The sequence below is a fragment of the Oncorhynchus gorbuscha genome, unplaced genomic scaffold (genome assembly GCF_021184085.1).
Source record: "Oncorhynchus gorbuscha isolate QuinsamMale2020 ecotype Even-year unplaced genomic scaffold, OgorEven_v1.0 Un_scaffold_1413, whole genome shotgun sequence".
NCBI classification, from domain to species: domain Eukaryota; kingdom Metazoa; phylum Chordata; class Actinopteri; order Salmoniformes; family Salmonidae; genus Oncorhynchus; species Oncorhynchus gorbuscha.
This window is the reverse complement of record NW_025746198.1, coordinates 45,742-59,520: the sequence shown is the minus strand read 5'-3', so window position 1 is coordinate 59,520 and position 13,779 is coordinate 45,742. Positions and strand designations below refer to the sequence as shown.

General features: G+C 45.5%; 1 pseudogene; it reads right to left on the bottom strand.

Annotated features, from left to right (window-relative positions):
• Window positions 1-288: 288 nt before the first annotated feature.
• The window catches only part of LOC124022764, a 15,769-nt pseudogene continuing 2,278 nt past the window's right edge, over window positions 289-13,779 (bottom strand).

Here is a 13,779-nt window from a genome sequence, read left to right as displayed (position 1 = left end):
TATGCCTGATGCAGTAGACATCAGACCCACCTCGCTGGAAAACACACAGAAACAAAGAAGACTTTGGTATTTAGAAATAACCACTCTTACATTTTTATCTTGATCTACATATATTTTGCAGTTATTCTTTTGGCATTCTTCTTTTCATCACACCTTAGGTTGTGTATGTTTCATGTCACTCTGGCACAGGTAACTACACAGATAGTTGTATGACTTCTAGATCAGTTTAAGATGAAGAGCTGTGCAGGTCTCTGTTGTTGTAGGTTTGTTCACCTGGTAGCAGTGTTGACCATGCCGCTATAGGAGTCATACAGAGAGAAGCCAGACGAGGGAGGGGGAGGGGTTCCGATGGTTCTCTTCAGGAAGGGATCAGACGAGGGAGGGGGAGGGGTTCCGATGGTTCTCTTTAGGAAGGGATCAGACGAAGGAGGAGGAGGGGTTCTGTTGGGTCTCTTCAGGAAAGGATCAGATGAGGGAGGGGTTTCGATGGGTCTCTTCAGGAAAGGATCAGATGAGGGAGGGGAGGGGTTTCGATGGGTCTCTTCAGGAAAGGATCAGATGAGGGAGGGGGAGGGGTTTCGATGGGTCTCTTCAGGAAGGAATCAGCGTTCATGGTCTGCAGGGAGATCTGCTGGAGACTGTCCACAGCTGAGAGGAAACGGGGAGATGCATGTCATATGGCTGCCTTTATCACAATACTCAACTGGTTTGTTTTTATTTGAAAGACTGGATTGATACATGCTTGATTCAGGAAGTTAAAAAGAGTTAATATGCTAGAAGAGGTGGGGAAACAGGTTTGGAGCAGGTATGAGGGGGTTGTGGTAGTGCACTACATAACTCACCATTGTGTGCTATGTGGAGGGGCACACAGTCCCACTCCGGGGGAGGAGAGATGTCCTTCTCCCCTTCTGAGCCGCTGCTGTTCCCCAGCTCCTGCACCACCGGTTCATTGAACAGGAACTTAGCCAGGAGAGAGGGGCGGAAGACTTCCAGCTTCACACGAGGCACTGGGGTTTGAGAGGAGGGAACGAGACTCAAACATAACCCTACACAGTCCTGAAAAGGTGTCTCCCAAGTCAGTGGGAAAAAAGGCAGGTAAAAACCAAACAAGACATTTGCCATGTCAATGTGAGAAAACAGAAAAGTCAAAAGGTCAGTTAGCTGGAAAGGTAGTAACTGACCTCTTGGTTTAGGAGGTATGGGTCTTGTTATGGTTGTTGTTGTTGAGCTGCTGGCCAGGGCCTGCTGCACCACCACCATGTTCTTGGAATTGAAGCTCTTGCGCTTGTTTTCCAGTGGGGTAACGTATGGAAGCTCCAGTGAGCTGTGGAAAAGCAACATGGAATAAAGTGGTCAATGTCTGGAAGCTCAATCACGTCTGAATACAAAAGGAATGCTTTATTTGTGAGTGCTGTCCCTTTTTCACACAAGTCAGATTACTCCTAGGCTACAGAACCCAAAGATGTACAGAACTTACGAAGAGCTGAGCATGTCAGAATTTTGTATCGGGGTCATTGAGAAAAATGTGTACAAGCCGGAATAACCAAAGAGGAACCCAACTTAAGACTCTGATCGACGACACGGTTTGTGATAGCTGCAGTTGTTTTCTAATCTTCAACTGTATCTGTAACTTCTGACACTGTCTTGTGTGTATTTTGTATTTTTTGGGTAATAATACTTTGTACATGTTGCTATTGCCCTGTTTTTCCTTCTTGCCAGGTCACCCTCGCAAAATAGGTTTTCAACCTCAAATGGGTCGTACCTGGTTAAATAAAGGTTCAATACAAATCAAATAAACCCCACCTAGACTTTGCATCCATTTGGCTCTTCTCCTTTGTAATGGCTGCTGGCTTCTTGTTCTTGGACTTTGAGTGAGCTTCAGGAGTATCATCTTTCTTCTTCCCTTTGTTGTCCTCCATTATGTCTGGGTTGGAGTTCTCTGTGGTGGTGGAGGAGCTGTCGTCGTTGTCCTCCCTCAGTTCCTCTCCTCCCTGAGCTCTTCCCTTGTTCCTCTTCTCTCGCTCTTCCTTCTTCTTCGGGGCCTTGGCTTTGGTCTGCTGCACTTTCCCTTTGGCTGCACTGGCTGGAAGGAGGGAAGAAGATGACAGATTCAATACACTGTGTGAACTGAATCAAATCCTGTCAATAATACGAGTGTTCGTACTGTGTACCCCTGAATGAGTCCGTTGTTAAATATGCAGGTAATCACATTTTAAGGGCCATCCAAATTCTCAACACAAAAGCATATGTTTCTCAGGGTTAATACTAATATCCAGGTAGGTACCTTTGCCATAAACTGCATCCTGATTCCCCCTCCTCAGCAGACTCTGGTCTGTCCAGGTCTTTATCCATGGTCTCCACCAGGCTCACATAGTCCGAGTCCTCCGAGCTGTGCCGGCGTGGCCTATCTAGGGGATTTCTTCCTGGGGCTGAAGGACCAGCCTGTGAGGGGTGCTGCTGGTTCTCTGCAGCTGGCTGTGGCTGCTTGGGGCTCCGGGCCTTGCGGCTGGCCTGTTGGCCAGAGGAGGGGGTGCTGTCGGAGACTTTGGAGCCTGGCTGGGAGGGAGGGATCGGGGCTTGTGTGGGGCCTCGGTTGTGGCCTCCTCTGGTGTTCCTGCTAGCAGCCCTGGAGGCAGAGCCTGGCATCCCTCGCAGGGAGTTGTGGTTGGCTTCTCCACCGTACCCATTCATACTGCGAGACAAAATACTGAGAAGTTAGTAATTATAGAATAAAATATTTACACACTAAACATCTCCGATCTACTCATCAAACCATTTCCGATAGTAACGTCAACATATATCAGACAAAGTTTACACAAAAACGTACATTCAGAAAACAAACTCACTGTGCATCGCTTTGAAGTCGTACTATTTCCCTGAGGTCAAAGGGCCTCCCTGTCTCCATGGAGGTGCTGGATGTTTCGAAACACATGCGTCTCTTGAACGGCTCCCAGATCCCTAGGGCCTCCAGATAGGCCGCTACAATCACCAGCAAAAACATAGAGCTGGGCACAACAGATAGAGGCAACGTTAGTTATCCTTACAGCCTTAGATACAGGGGAAATATCTGTCCAAGAAACGTTGCTAAATAAATGTATTTTGAACATGTAGAAAGGCTGATATGCCAAGATAATTCATGATATATGGGGTGCAACCTATGAGCCAAGTTCCGGATACTGGGCCTCTGAACTAATCTAGGGAACACACGGTCAAGGCGGGGATCCACCCATAGAATTCAAATGTGTTCTATTTGTGAGGCTCCTCCTCTCACCTCATGATGACAGAGATGATGACATAGAGCTCCAGCTCCCAGTTGGGTCTGGGGAGGACAGCAGCACAGGCGGCCAGCATGTGGTAGGGCAGAGAGGCGTTGAGGGAGAACACAAAGTAAGAGCCTCCGGTGGTGATGAACTTTAACTCCCGGATCACCCTGGAGGCTGTGAAGTCTGGCGTGAACCTGAGAGAGATGAAGAGACACGTCAACGTTGGTCATTTCAGTTGGTCATTGGAGGTACTAGTGATTAAACAAAGCAAGCACAAAACAATTTTAGTGATTCATGGGATATTTATCTATTAACTTTAAACTGCTAGCTATAGGTTTACTTACAATATGACGATTTCTTTCAAGCATTGGGTTTTAGTGAAAACTCTTGGCAATTAAGGACTTTAAAGCCGAATCCCTCACAGAGACGTCCATTTATTTCAGTGGATTGAATGTTAATTTCCAGCTGTCCAGTGTTCTCCAACTTAAAGGATTTTCTCAGAGTGACATTCGGCTCCTTCGACTTCATTTCTGAAACAAGGTTCACAAAGTTAATTAGTCACATACCTCTGACAACTTCCTCTTTCATTTATATCTATTTTTAGCTGCAGAGGTTTGTGTGTCTAGAGATCAAATATATCATTTACACAAATACACAAGCATAAACAAACTATCAAAAGGGCTCTGCAAGACTATTCTCGGAAGTTCAACCCGCCGATAAGTAATGGTTTCCTGTCTGTGGATGCAGGACATTATAACAAACTGGATTCTAGACCGCTCACTGTCTGTGCATGCAGGGATCTATAACAAACTGGATTCTAGACCACTCACTGTCTGTGCATGCAGGGATCTATAACAAACTGGATTCTAGACCGCTCACTGTCTGTGCATGCAGGGATCTATAACAAACTGGATTCTAGACCGCTCACTGTCTGTGCATGCAGGGATCTATAACAAACTGGATTCTAGACCGCTCACTGTCTGTGCATGCAGGGATCTATAACAAACTGGATTCTAGACCGCTCACTGTCTGTGCATGCAGGGATCTATAACAAACTGGATTCTAGACCACTCACTGTCTGTGCATGCAGGGATCTATAACAAACTGGATTCTAGACCGCTCACTGTCTGTGCATGCAGGGATCTATAACAAACTGGATTCTAGACCACTCACTGTCTGTGCATGCAGGGATCTATAACAAACTGGATTCTAGACCGGTCTGTGCATTCTATAACAAACTGGATTCTAGACCGCTCACTGTCTGTGCATGCAGGGATCTATAACAAACTGGATTCTAGACCGCTCACTGTCTGTGCATGCAGGGATCTATAACAAACTGGATTCTAGACCGCCACTGTCTGTGCATGCAGGGATCTATAACAAACTGGATTCTAGACCGCTCACTGTCTGTGCATGCAGGGATCTATAACAAACTGGATTCTAGACCGCTCACTGTCTGTGCATGCAGGGATCTATAACAAACTGGATTCTAGACCACTCACTGTCTGTGCATGCAGGGATCTATAACAAACTGGATTCAGACTCACTGTCTGTGCATGCAGGGATCTATAACAAACTGGATTCTAGACCACTCACTGTCTGTGCATGCAGGGATCTATAACAAACTGGATTCTAGACCACTCACTGTCTGTGCATGCAGGGATCTATAACAAACTGGATTCTAGACCACTCACTGTCTGTGCATGCAGGGATCTATAACAAACTGGTTTCTAGACCACTCACTGTCTGTTCATGCAGGGATCTATAACAAACTGGTTTCTAGACCACTCACTGTCTGTTCATGCAGGGATCTATAACAAACTGGTTTCTAGACCACTCACTGTCTGTTCATGCAGGGATCTATAACAAACTGGATTCTAGACCACTCACTGTCTGTGCATGCAGGGATCTATAACAAACTGGATTCTAGACCACTCACTGTCTGTTCATGCAGGGATCTATAACAAACTGGTTTCTAGACCACTGTCTGTGCATGCAGGGATCTATAACAAACTGGATTCTAGACCACTCACTGTCTGTGCATGCAGGGATCTATAACAAACTGGATTCTAGACCACTCACTGTCTGTGCATGCAGGGATCTATAACAAACTGGATTCTAGACCGCTACTGTCTGTTCATGCAGGGATCTAAACTGGTTTCTAGACCACTCACTGTCTGTGCATGCAGGGATCTATAACAAACTGGATTCTAGACCACTCACTGTCTGTGCATGCAGGGATCTATAACAAACTGGTTTCTAGACCACTCACTGTCTGTGCATGCAGGGATCTATAACAAACTGGTTTCTAGACCACTCACTGTCTGTGCATGCAGGGATCTATAACAAACTGGTTTCTAGACCACTCACTGTCTGTGCATGCAGGGATCTATAACAAACTGGTTTCTAGACCACTCACTGTCTGTGCATGCAGGGATCTATAACAAACTGGTTTCTAGACCACTCACTGTCTGTGCATGCAGGGATCTATAACAAACTGGTTTCTAGACCACTCACTGTCTGTGCATGCAGGGATCTATAACAAACTGGTTTCTAGACCACTCACTGTCTGTGCATGCAGGGATCTATAACAAACTGGATTCTAGACCGCTCACTGTCTGTTCATGCAGGGATCTATAACAAACTGGTTTCTAGACCACTCACTGTCTGTGCATGCAGGGATCTATAACAAACTGGATTCTAGACCACTCACTGTCTGTGCATGCAGGGATCTATAACAAACTGGATTCTAGACCACTCACTGTCTGTGCATGCAGGGATCTATAACAAACTGGTTTCTAGACCACTCACTGTCTGTTCATGCAGGGATCTATAACAAACTGGATTCTAGACCACTCACTGTCTGTGCATGCAGGGATCTATAACAAACTGGTTTCTAGACCACTCACTGTCTGTGCATGCAGGGATCTATAACAAACTGGATTCTAGACCACTCACTGTCTGTTCATGCAGGGATCTATAACAAACTGGATTCTAGACCACTCACTGTCTGTTCATTCTATAACAAACTGGATTCTAGACCACTCACTGTCTGTGCATGCAGGGATCTATAACAAACTGGTTTCTAGACCACTCACTGTCTGTGCATGCCTATAACAAACTGGTTTCTAGACCACTCACTGTCTGTTTCTAGACACTCACTGTCTGTGCATGCAGGGATCTATAAACAAACTGGTTTCTAGACCACTCACTGTCTGTGCATGCAGGGATCTATAACAAACTGGATTCTAGACCACTCACTGTCTGTTCATGCAGGGATCTATAACAAACTGGATTCTAGACCACTCACTGTCTGTGCATGCAGGGATCTATAACAAACTGGTTTCTAGACCACTCACTGTCTGTTCAAAACAAACTGGTTTCTAGACCACTCACTGTCTGTGCATGCAGGGATCTATAACAAACTGGTTTCTAGACCACTCACTGTCTGTGCATGCAGGGATCTATAACAAACTGGTTCTATAACAAACTGGATTCTAGACCACTCACTGTCTGTGCATGCAGGGATCTATAACAAACTGGATTCTAGACCACTCACTGTCTGTTCATGCAGGGATCTATAACAAACTGGATTCTAGACCACTCACTGTCTGTGCATGCAGGGATCTATAACAAACTGGATTCTAGACCACTCACTGTCTGTGCATGCAGGGATCTATAACAAACTGGTTTCTAGACCACTGTCTGTGCATGCAGGGATCTATAACAAACTGGATTCTAGACCACTCACTGTCTGTGCATGCAGGGATCTATAACAAACTGGTTTCTAGACCACTCACTGTCTGTGCATGCAGGGATCTATAACAAACTGGATTCTAGACCACTCACTGTCTGTGCATGCAGGGATCTATAACAAACTGGTTTCTAGACCACTCACTGTCTGTGCATGCAATCTAAACAAACTGGTTTCTAGACCACTCACTGTCTGTGCATGCAGGGATCTATAACAAACTGGTTTCTAGACCACTCACTGTCTGTGCATGCAGGGATCTATAACAAACTGGTTTCTAGACCACTTGTCTGTGCATGCAGGGATCTATAACAAACTGGTTTCTCACTGTCTGTGCATGCAGGGATCTATAACAAACTGGTTTCTAGACCACTCACTGTCTGCATGCAGGGATCTATAACAAACTGGATTCTAGACCACTCACTGTCTGTGCATGCAGGGATCTATAACAAACTGGATTCTAGACCACTCACTGTCTGTGCATGCAGGGATCTATAACAAACTGGTTTCTAGACCACTCACTGTCTGTGCATGCAGGGATCTATAACAAACTGGATTCTAGACCACTCACTGTCTGTGCATGCAGGGATCTATAACAAACTGGTTTCTAGACCACTCACTGTCTGTGCATGCAGGGATCTATAACAAACTGTCTAGACCACTCACTGTCTGTGCATGCAGGGATCTATAACAAACTGGTTTCTAGACCACTCACTGTCTGTGCATGCAGGGATCTATAACAAACTGGTTTCTAGACCACTCACTGTCTGTGCATGCAATCTATAACAAACTGGTTTCTAGACCACTCACTGTCTGTGCATGCAGGGATCTATAACAAACTGGTTTCTAGACCACTCACTGTCTGTGCATGCAGGGATCTATAACAAACTGGTTTCTAGACCACTCACTGTCTGTGCATGCAGGGATCTATAACAAACTGACTAGACCACTCACTGTCTGTGCATGCAGGGATCTATAACAAACTGGATTCTAGACCACTGTCTGTGCATGCAGGGATCTATAACAAACTGGATTCTAGACCACTCACTGTCTGTGCATGCAGGGATCTATAACAAACTGGATTCTAGACCACTCACTGTCTGTGCATGCAGGGATCTATAACAAACTGGATTCTAGACCACTCACTGTCTGTGCAGTCCTTCAGTAGAGACTCAGTCATCTTGAACCTGAGGAATCCCCTGGTCCCGGGGCCTTGCCCCTACCTTCAGCCTTTCATAGCTGCCCTGACCCTGCACCACCAGGAACTCCATCACCGTCAGGTTGTTCCTGTAGAGACATACACTTATCAATAGTACAATAAACAGCAGTTTATATTTTATTCACACAAACGATATGATTCAAATTGCAATTCATTCACCCACACAACCACCAGTATGGCCAAGTCGACAAATGAACTTATCGAGAAAGTAAAAAAAACATTTAACAGTCAAAGGCTGTAAAAGATATATGGTCTGACTGCTGACTTCTCTCTGTAACCCTGTAGCTACTACAGCACCTGGGAGACTATATTCCTCTTCTGCCCGTCCTCCTCAGTCCAACAGAGATATTCATAGCTCAAATCAGCACCCTGCCCTCAGAGGTGCAGATTTTAAGAAGCAACATCAGAGCTTGCCGGAACTTCAGAGTGATCCTGACCTCAAGCAGTTAGCATAAACGGCAGGTAGCCTAGTGGTTAGAGTGTTGGGCCAGTAACCGAAAGGTTGCTAGATCGAATCCCTGAGCTGCCAAGGTAAAAATCTGTCATTCTGCCCCTGAACAAGGCAGTTAACCCACTGTTCCTAGGCTGTCATTGTAAATAAGAATGTGTTATTAACTGACTTGCCTCGTTAAATAAAATGAAAAATAAATAAACACTGTACATTAAAAATGGCACACTATCCCCTATATAGTGCACTACATTTGACCACAACCCCATAGACCCTGGTCAAAAGTAGTAGACAATATAGTGAACAGGATGCCATTTGGGACACAAACCAAAAACTTATGTAAGTGGACAACTGGTTAAGTCCTACAGGCTATAGGGTTAACATGCCTTAGCATAAGCAGAGAGGAAACCGTGTGGTTGCTGACGGGGGAGAATTTCAAACGCAGCGACCTCACTTCCTCTGGCTGCAGCATTAGGTTGTAAACGTAGGGTTGTGTCGTCGAGCCCTCGGCGAAGCCTGCGCTGCCTCTGACCACAGGCGACTGCAAAGGGGAAGGAGAGATTCAAGTCTCAAACTTGGTATTGTATTTAATCACTGGCACGACACAGGACTAAAAGACAGAGCAAAGTAAACTCACGTGGTTTCTGTGTACCTGGAACTCCATTGTGTCGGGGGTGAAGTGTGGGAGCCTCTCCAGGGGAAACCTGGCGTGAAAGAATATTAAGACCATAGAATTACTTCTAGAATTATTTTCCATTCATTCTAACTCCTCTATGGTGGAGAAACCCCATCAGTGTGACATGAAACATCTTGCCAAAAGGGGTGACAGACATGATCACTATTAGCAAACTACAAGTGCATATTGAAGGCTACTCACATTTGTGCCAGTTTGTGGGTGACAGCCGGGAGGTTGGGATAGAGGGCTAATGGCAGGACTTGGACATAGACAGGAACGTCAGCTGGGTTCTCCAAGACAACCTCTATCTCCTGGCAACAGAAGACTGCTGGTTAGAACAGAAGGCTCAATACAGTAGCATGTACAGGATCCAGAGTTGTTCTTGACCGTGTGACTTGACCAGGAAAACTCTTGGCTCTAGTTATAGCCTTAGTTTAGAGTTGCTCTGGTCACATGGTCAGGGAACCCCCTGGGCCTGCCAATCTATCCTGAACAAAAATCTAAACGCAACATGTAAAGTGCTGGTACAATGTTTCATGAGCTGAAATAAAAGATCCCAGAAATCTTCCATATGCACAAAAAGCTTCTCTCTCGCTCACATGTTATGCACAAATTTGTTTACATCTCTATTAGCAAGCATTTCTCCTTAGCCAATATAATCCATCCACCTGACAGGTGTCAGATCAAGACGCTCATTAAACTGCATGATCATTACACAGGTGCACCTTGTGCCGGGGACAGTAGAAATGTGCCGTTTTGTCACACAACGCAATGCCACGGATGTCTCAAGTTGAGGGAGCGCGCAATTAATATTCTAAGCTAGACATAGGAAAGATCTCAATTGTCCCCTCCCCAAAACCCATTGGAGGACGTTTGGCTTTCTCATCCAATGGGGTTTGAGAGGACGTGAGGAGTATGCAATTGAGATCTTCCCATAGAATTGATGTTAATGAATCCACCTCACCGATGAGCTGGTGAGGCTGGTGAGAGGGAACAGGACCTGCTGGGAAGAGTTCATGATAGAAGGCCACTTCAGCTGAGCTGACACTCTGGTCTCAATGTTCTTCTGGAGGTCAGCGTTGGCCTCAAACACCGCCTCCGCCATGTGTCCTGAACTCTCCTTCAGTGCTTTCCATCGCCGACGGAGCATTTGATACAAATCTACGTCCACATCCCACATATCCTCCTGCATTGACAGCCCAGGCGGTCTGCTCTCAGCTGAAAGTTCAAGATGTTTTAATGAAGAACAAGTTCACTAGGTACAGCAGCAAACTAACCAGAAACCATGAAAGAATAACGCCAATAACCAAAAAGACTCACATTTCAGAACAAACGGTACTCCCACATAACAATGGTCGCCACACTGCAAGCTGGCATCAAAATAAATCTTGGCGACCTTCGACTTGCGTTTGGGTTCCAGCTCGTCCCGGTTGTTCTTCAGTCTCCTGTAGTAGAAACGTGAGTCCTCAGTCAGAGAGTGGATCTGCTGCAGGGTCACCTTCTGAGAGAACGAGCTCACCATGCTTAGACTCTGCTGCACTACTTTACCCTGGGAGGGACAGAAAATACGTAGAAAATAGCATAGAGGCAAAATACAAAAATGTTTGATACACTCAAAACAATATAGCAATCTACGACAAGTAAAATATAGTTAGTCTAACCGGAAAAGATGGAGGGAGGACAATGTGTTTGGGATAGCTGGTCAACGTGCCCACTGCAACGACTGCTTTCACTGGTATCGTTAATATCTGTTTACAGAAGAGGAATGAAGAGCACTGACAATTCTTGAACATCACACAGGAGCAATGAACAAATTGATGCATTTTATGTAATGATTTTCATTTATGTGTGTTTCCTTTATTTAACCAGAGAAGTTACGTTGAGATTGACATCTCCATTTCAAGTGAGCCCTGGCCAAATAGAACAATTTCACAAAAGTAAAATGTATATAGTTGCCGTAGCAACTCAAATAGCAGGACTTAGTAACAGTAGCACTTCAACGGGCCAGTTGACAGGTATACCTGGTAGTCTGTTGTGATGTGGATAGCTCCATCGTAGGCCCCCTCCAGGTCTTTAGCCACCAGGGTGACCCGGAAGGCAGCGTAGTAGCCCGAGGCTAGGATCACCTGCAGGTGGAACAACAGAGCTGTCAGTCAGCCTCCTGATTTCCATCTACTTTACCTACTGCTCTCAGACACAAGGCCACTTTGTTGGTGTTTCCTAGCAGATGAACACAGCATTCTGTAGTCATCTATACACACCTCCTTTCTACTCCATCTGTACAGGACCATGAGAGTGCTCACATACAAAATATGTAGGGGCGGCAGGTAGCCTAGTGGTTAAGAGGTTGGGCCAGTAACAGAAAGGTTGCTGGTTTGAATCCCCGACTAAGTGAAAAAAAGTGATTGTCCCACCAAGCTATGTTAAGATGAATGCCTGAGTCACTCTGGATAAACACTAAAATGTTTTAAAAATAAACTAATATTTAAAGGAAAAGAAAATGGAGAGAACATATATTTCATAGCAGGCTGAAATGACCTCCATTATCTCCAACCAAGTACCGCTAGATTCAGCCAGTCCAGGGACAGTAATAGTTGTGATGCTGTTACCGTTTTGTGAGGAGAAGCTGAGGCGCTGTGTAGCTCTCTGGTCTTGGTCAGCACCGTGGTTCTGTTGCCTCTCTCGATCTTCAACAGCTCCACACTCAGACTCTCTCCTGTCAGCAGCCATGGCCGGATCACCAGCTGTATGAGTGAGTGAGTGAGAAAATGACTCGTCTCCTTTTCCGTCACACTAATCCAATCAGTTTTCAAACAAGTTGAGGTAAATGAGAGATACTAGGTAGCCACCTCTAGTGAAGCATTAGTTACCCATGCATTCAAAAAGAGCTGTACTGCTTTATTATGGGATGTCTACAGAGCAGAGGGGTGTTGAGGGTGAGCCCACCTCGATGGGGTTGCTGTTGACAACCACAAACAGGATGCTGCTGGTGTCTGTAGCGCTGAGGACACCAAAGTCCAGGAAGTTGTCTTGCAGACTGGGCGGCAGGACAAAGGGCTGTTGAGAGGATGGGAGGAAGAGAAAAATGAGAGTATGTTGTTATGATATGGGGGCCAGGTTAGTATTAGGACATGCACCAACACCCCTATCCAGGGAACACTTCCACACACCATTCCTCCAGGGGGTAGCAGGAACCTTGTTCAGCCAGGTTGATAAGCACATCAGGTGATCGTCAGTCAGTGTCCCAGCTTGCAAGACGTGAGGCTGCTGGTTGGTTTGGTGGCCATGAGGCCTTTCGTTTTGATTTCAAATTTTTCGTTTAGGTATAACTGTTCAGAATTTTCCTTTTTGCACATATTTATGTTTAGTCACCATCTGAACAAATGATAATCTGCCTGGACTGGCGACCAAGAGGTCAACGTCTAGTTATGGGTTTCGTAACAAAATGCATTTGCAGGTGTTTCCCCCACAATGTACTCGAGTGTGTGAAGGATTTAATTTGTGTGTGTACACTATTTCCCCAGTGTGTGCGTGTTGCAGTACCTCCAGGAATCCAGTGTAGGCGCGGACGGGGAGGTGGAACTTGGAGGCGTTGGTGACCAGCAGGATGTTGCTGTCGATGTGATTGGAGGGCCGGACGGGCTGGAAGTGGAGGGAGAAGATGTAACGAGACTCCTGAGGGGGGATCAACACCGGCTCACTGAAGTTCTGCACCTGAGGAGGAGAACATGGGACCGTTCATATATACGCTGCCACCTGAGGACACACTCAGAGGACAACAGAGCAGTTCAGCACGTTTAATACTTGACAAACCAAAGTCCCCCCAGGGATCAATAAAGTAGCTAGTTCTTATCTTAAGACTTGAGGGCCGTGATTAGTAATTGATTGAAGTTGGTTGTATTTAAGCTGGGTTGGAACAAAAGCCTGCAAGCTTTGAGTTGGCCGACAGCAACAGGCCTCTGGTACACGATACAGTTCATAACAGTTACTCACTAAGAACATGGTCTTGGCTTCATCTGGAAGGGACACGTCATGGATGCGGATGGCAAAGTGGAAGGTGTTGGTGAGGTGGATGGGTTTGACCACTGGCTCTAGCACACTGTCTCTGATGTGGAACAACGTGACCGTATGGTCAAACCCCAAATACCTGTCACACAGATGGAGAGGAGAGTTAGTGGAGACGTTTCAAATGTTCAGAAATTGTGTAATGGTGATTTGTTAAAGTAAAAAAAATAATAATAATACTTCTCTTTTCACTGGTTAAATAAACTACTTGTCATTGTTATTGGTCAAGGAAACAGAAAAACCTACCCGTCTAGAACCTCAGCTAGGTATGGGATTTCAAGTTTGGAGTAGCTTTTCTCTTTCGCTTTTACTGTTATTTTACCAGAGGACTGGGAAGCTTTTTGAACTTTCGAAGCT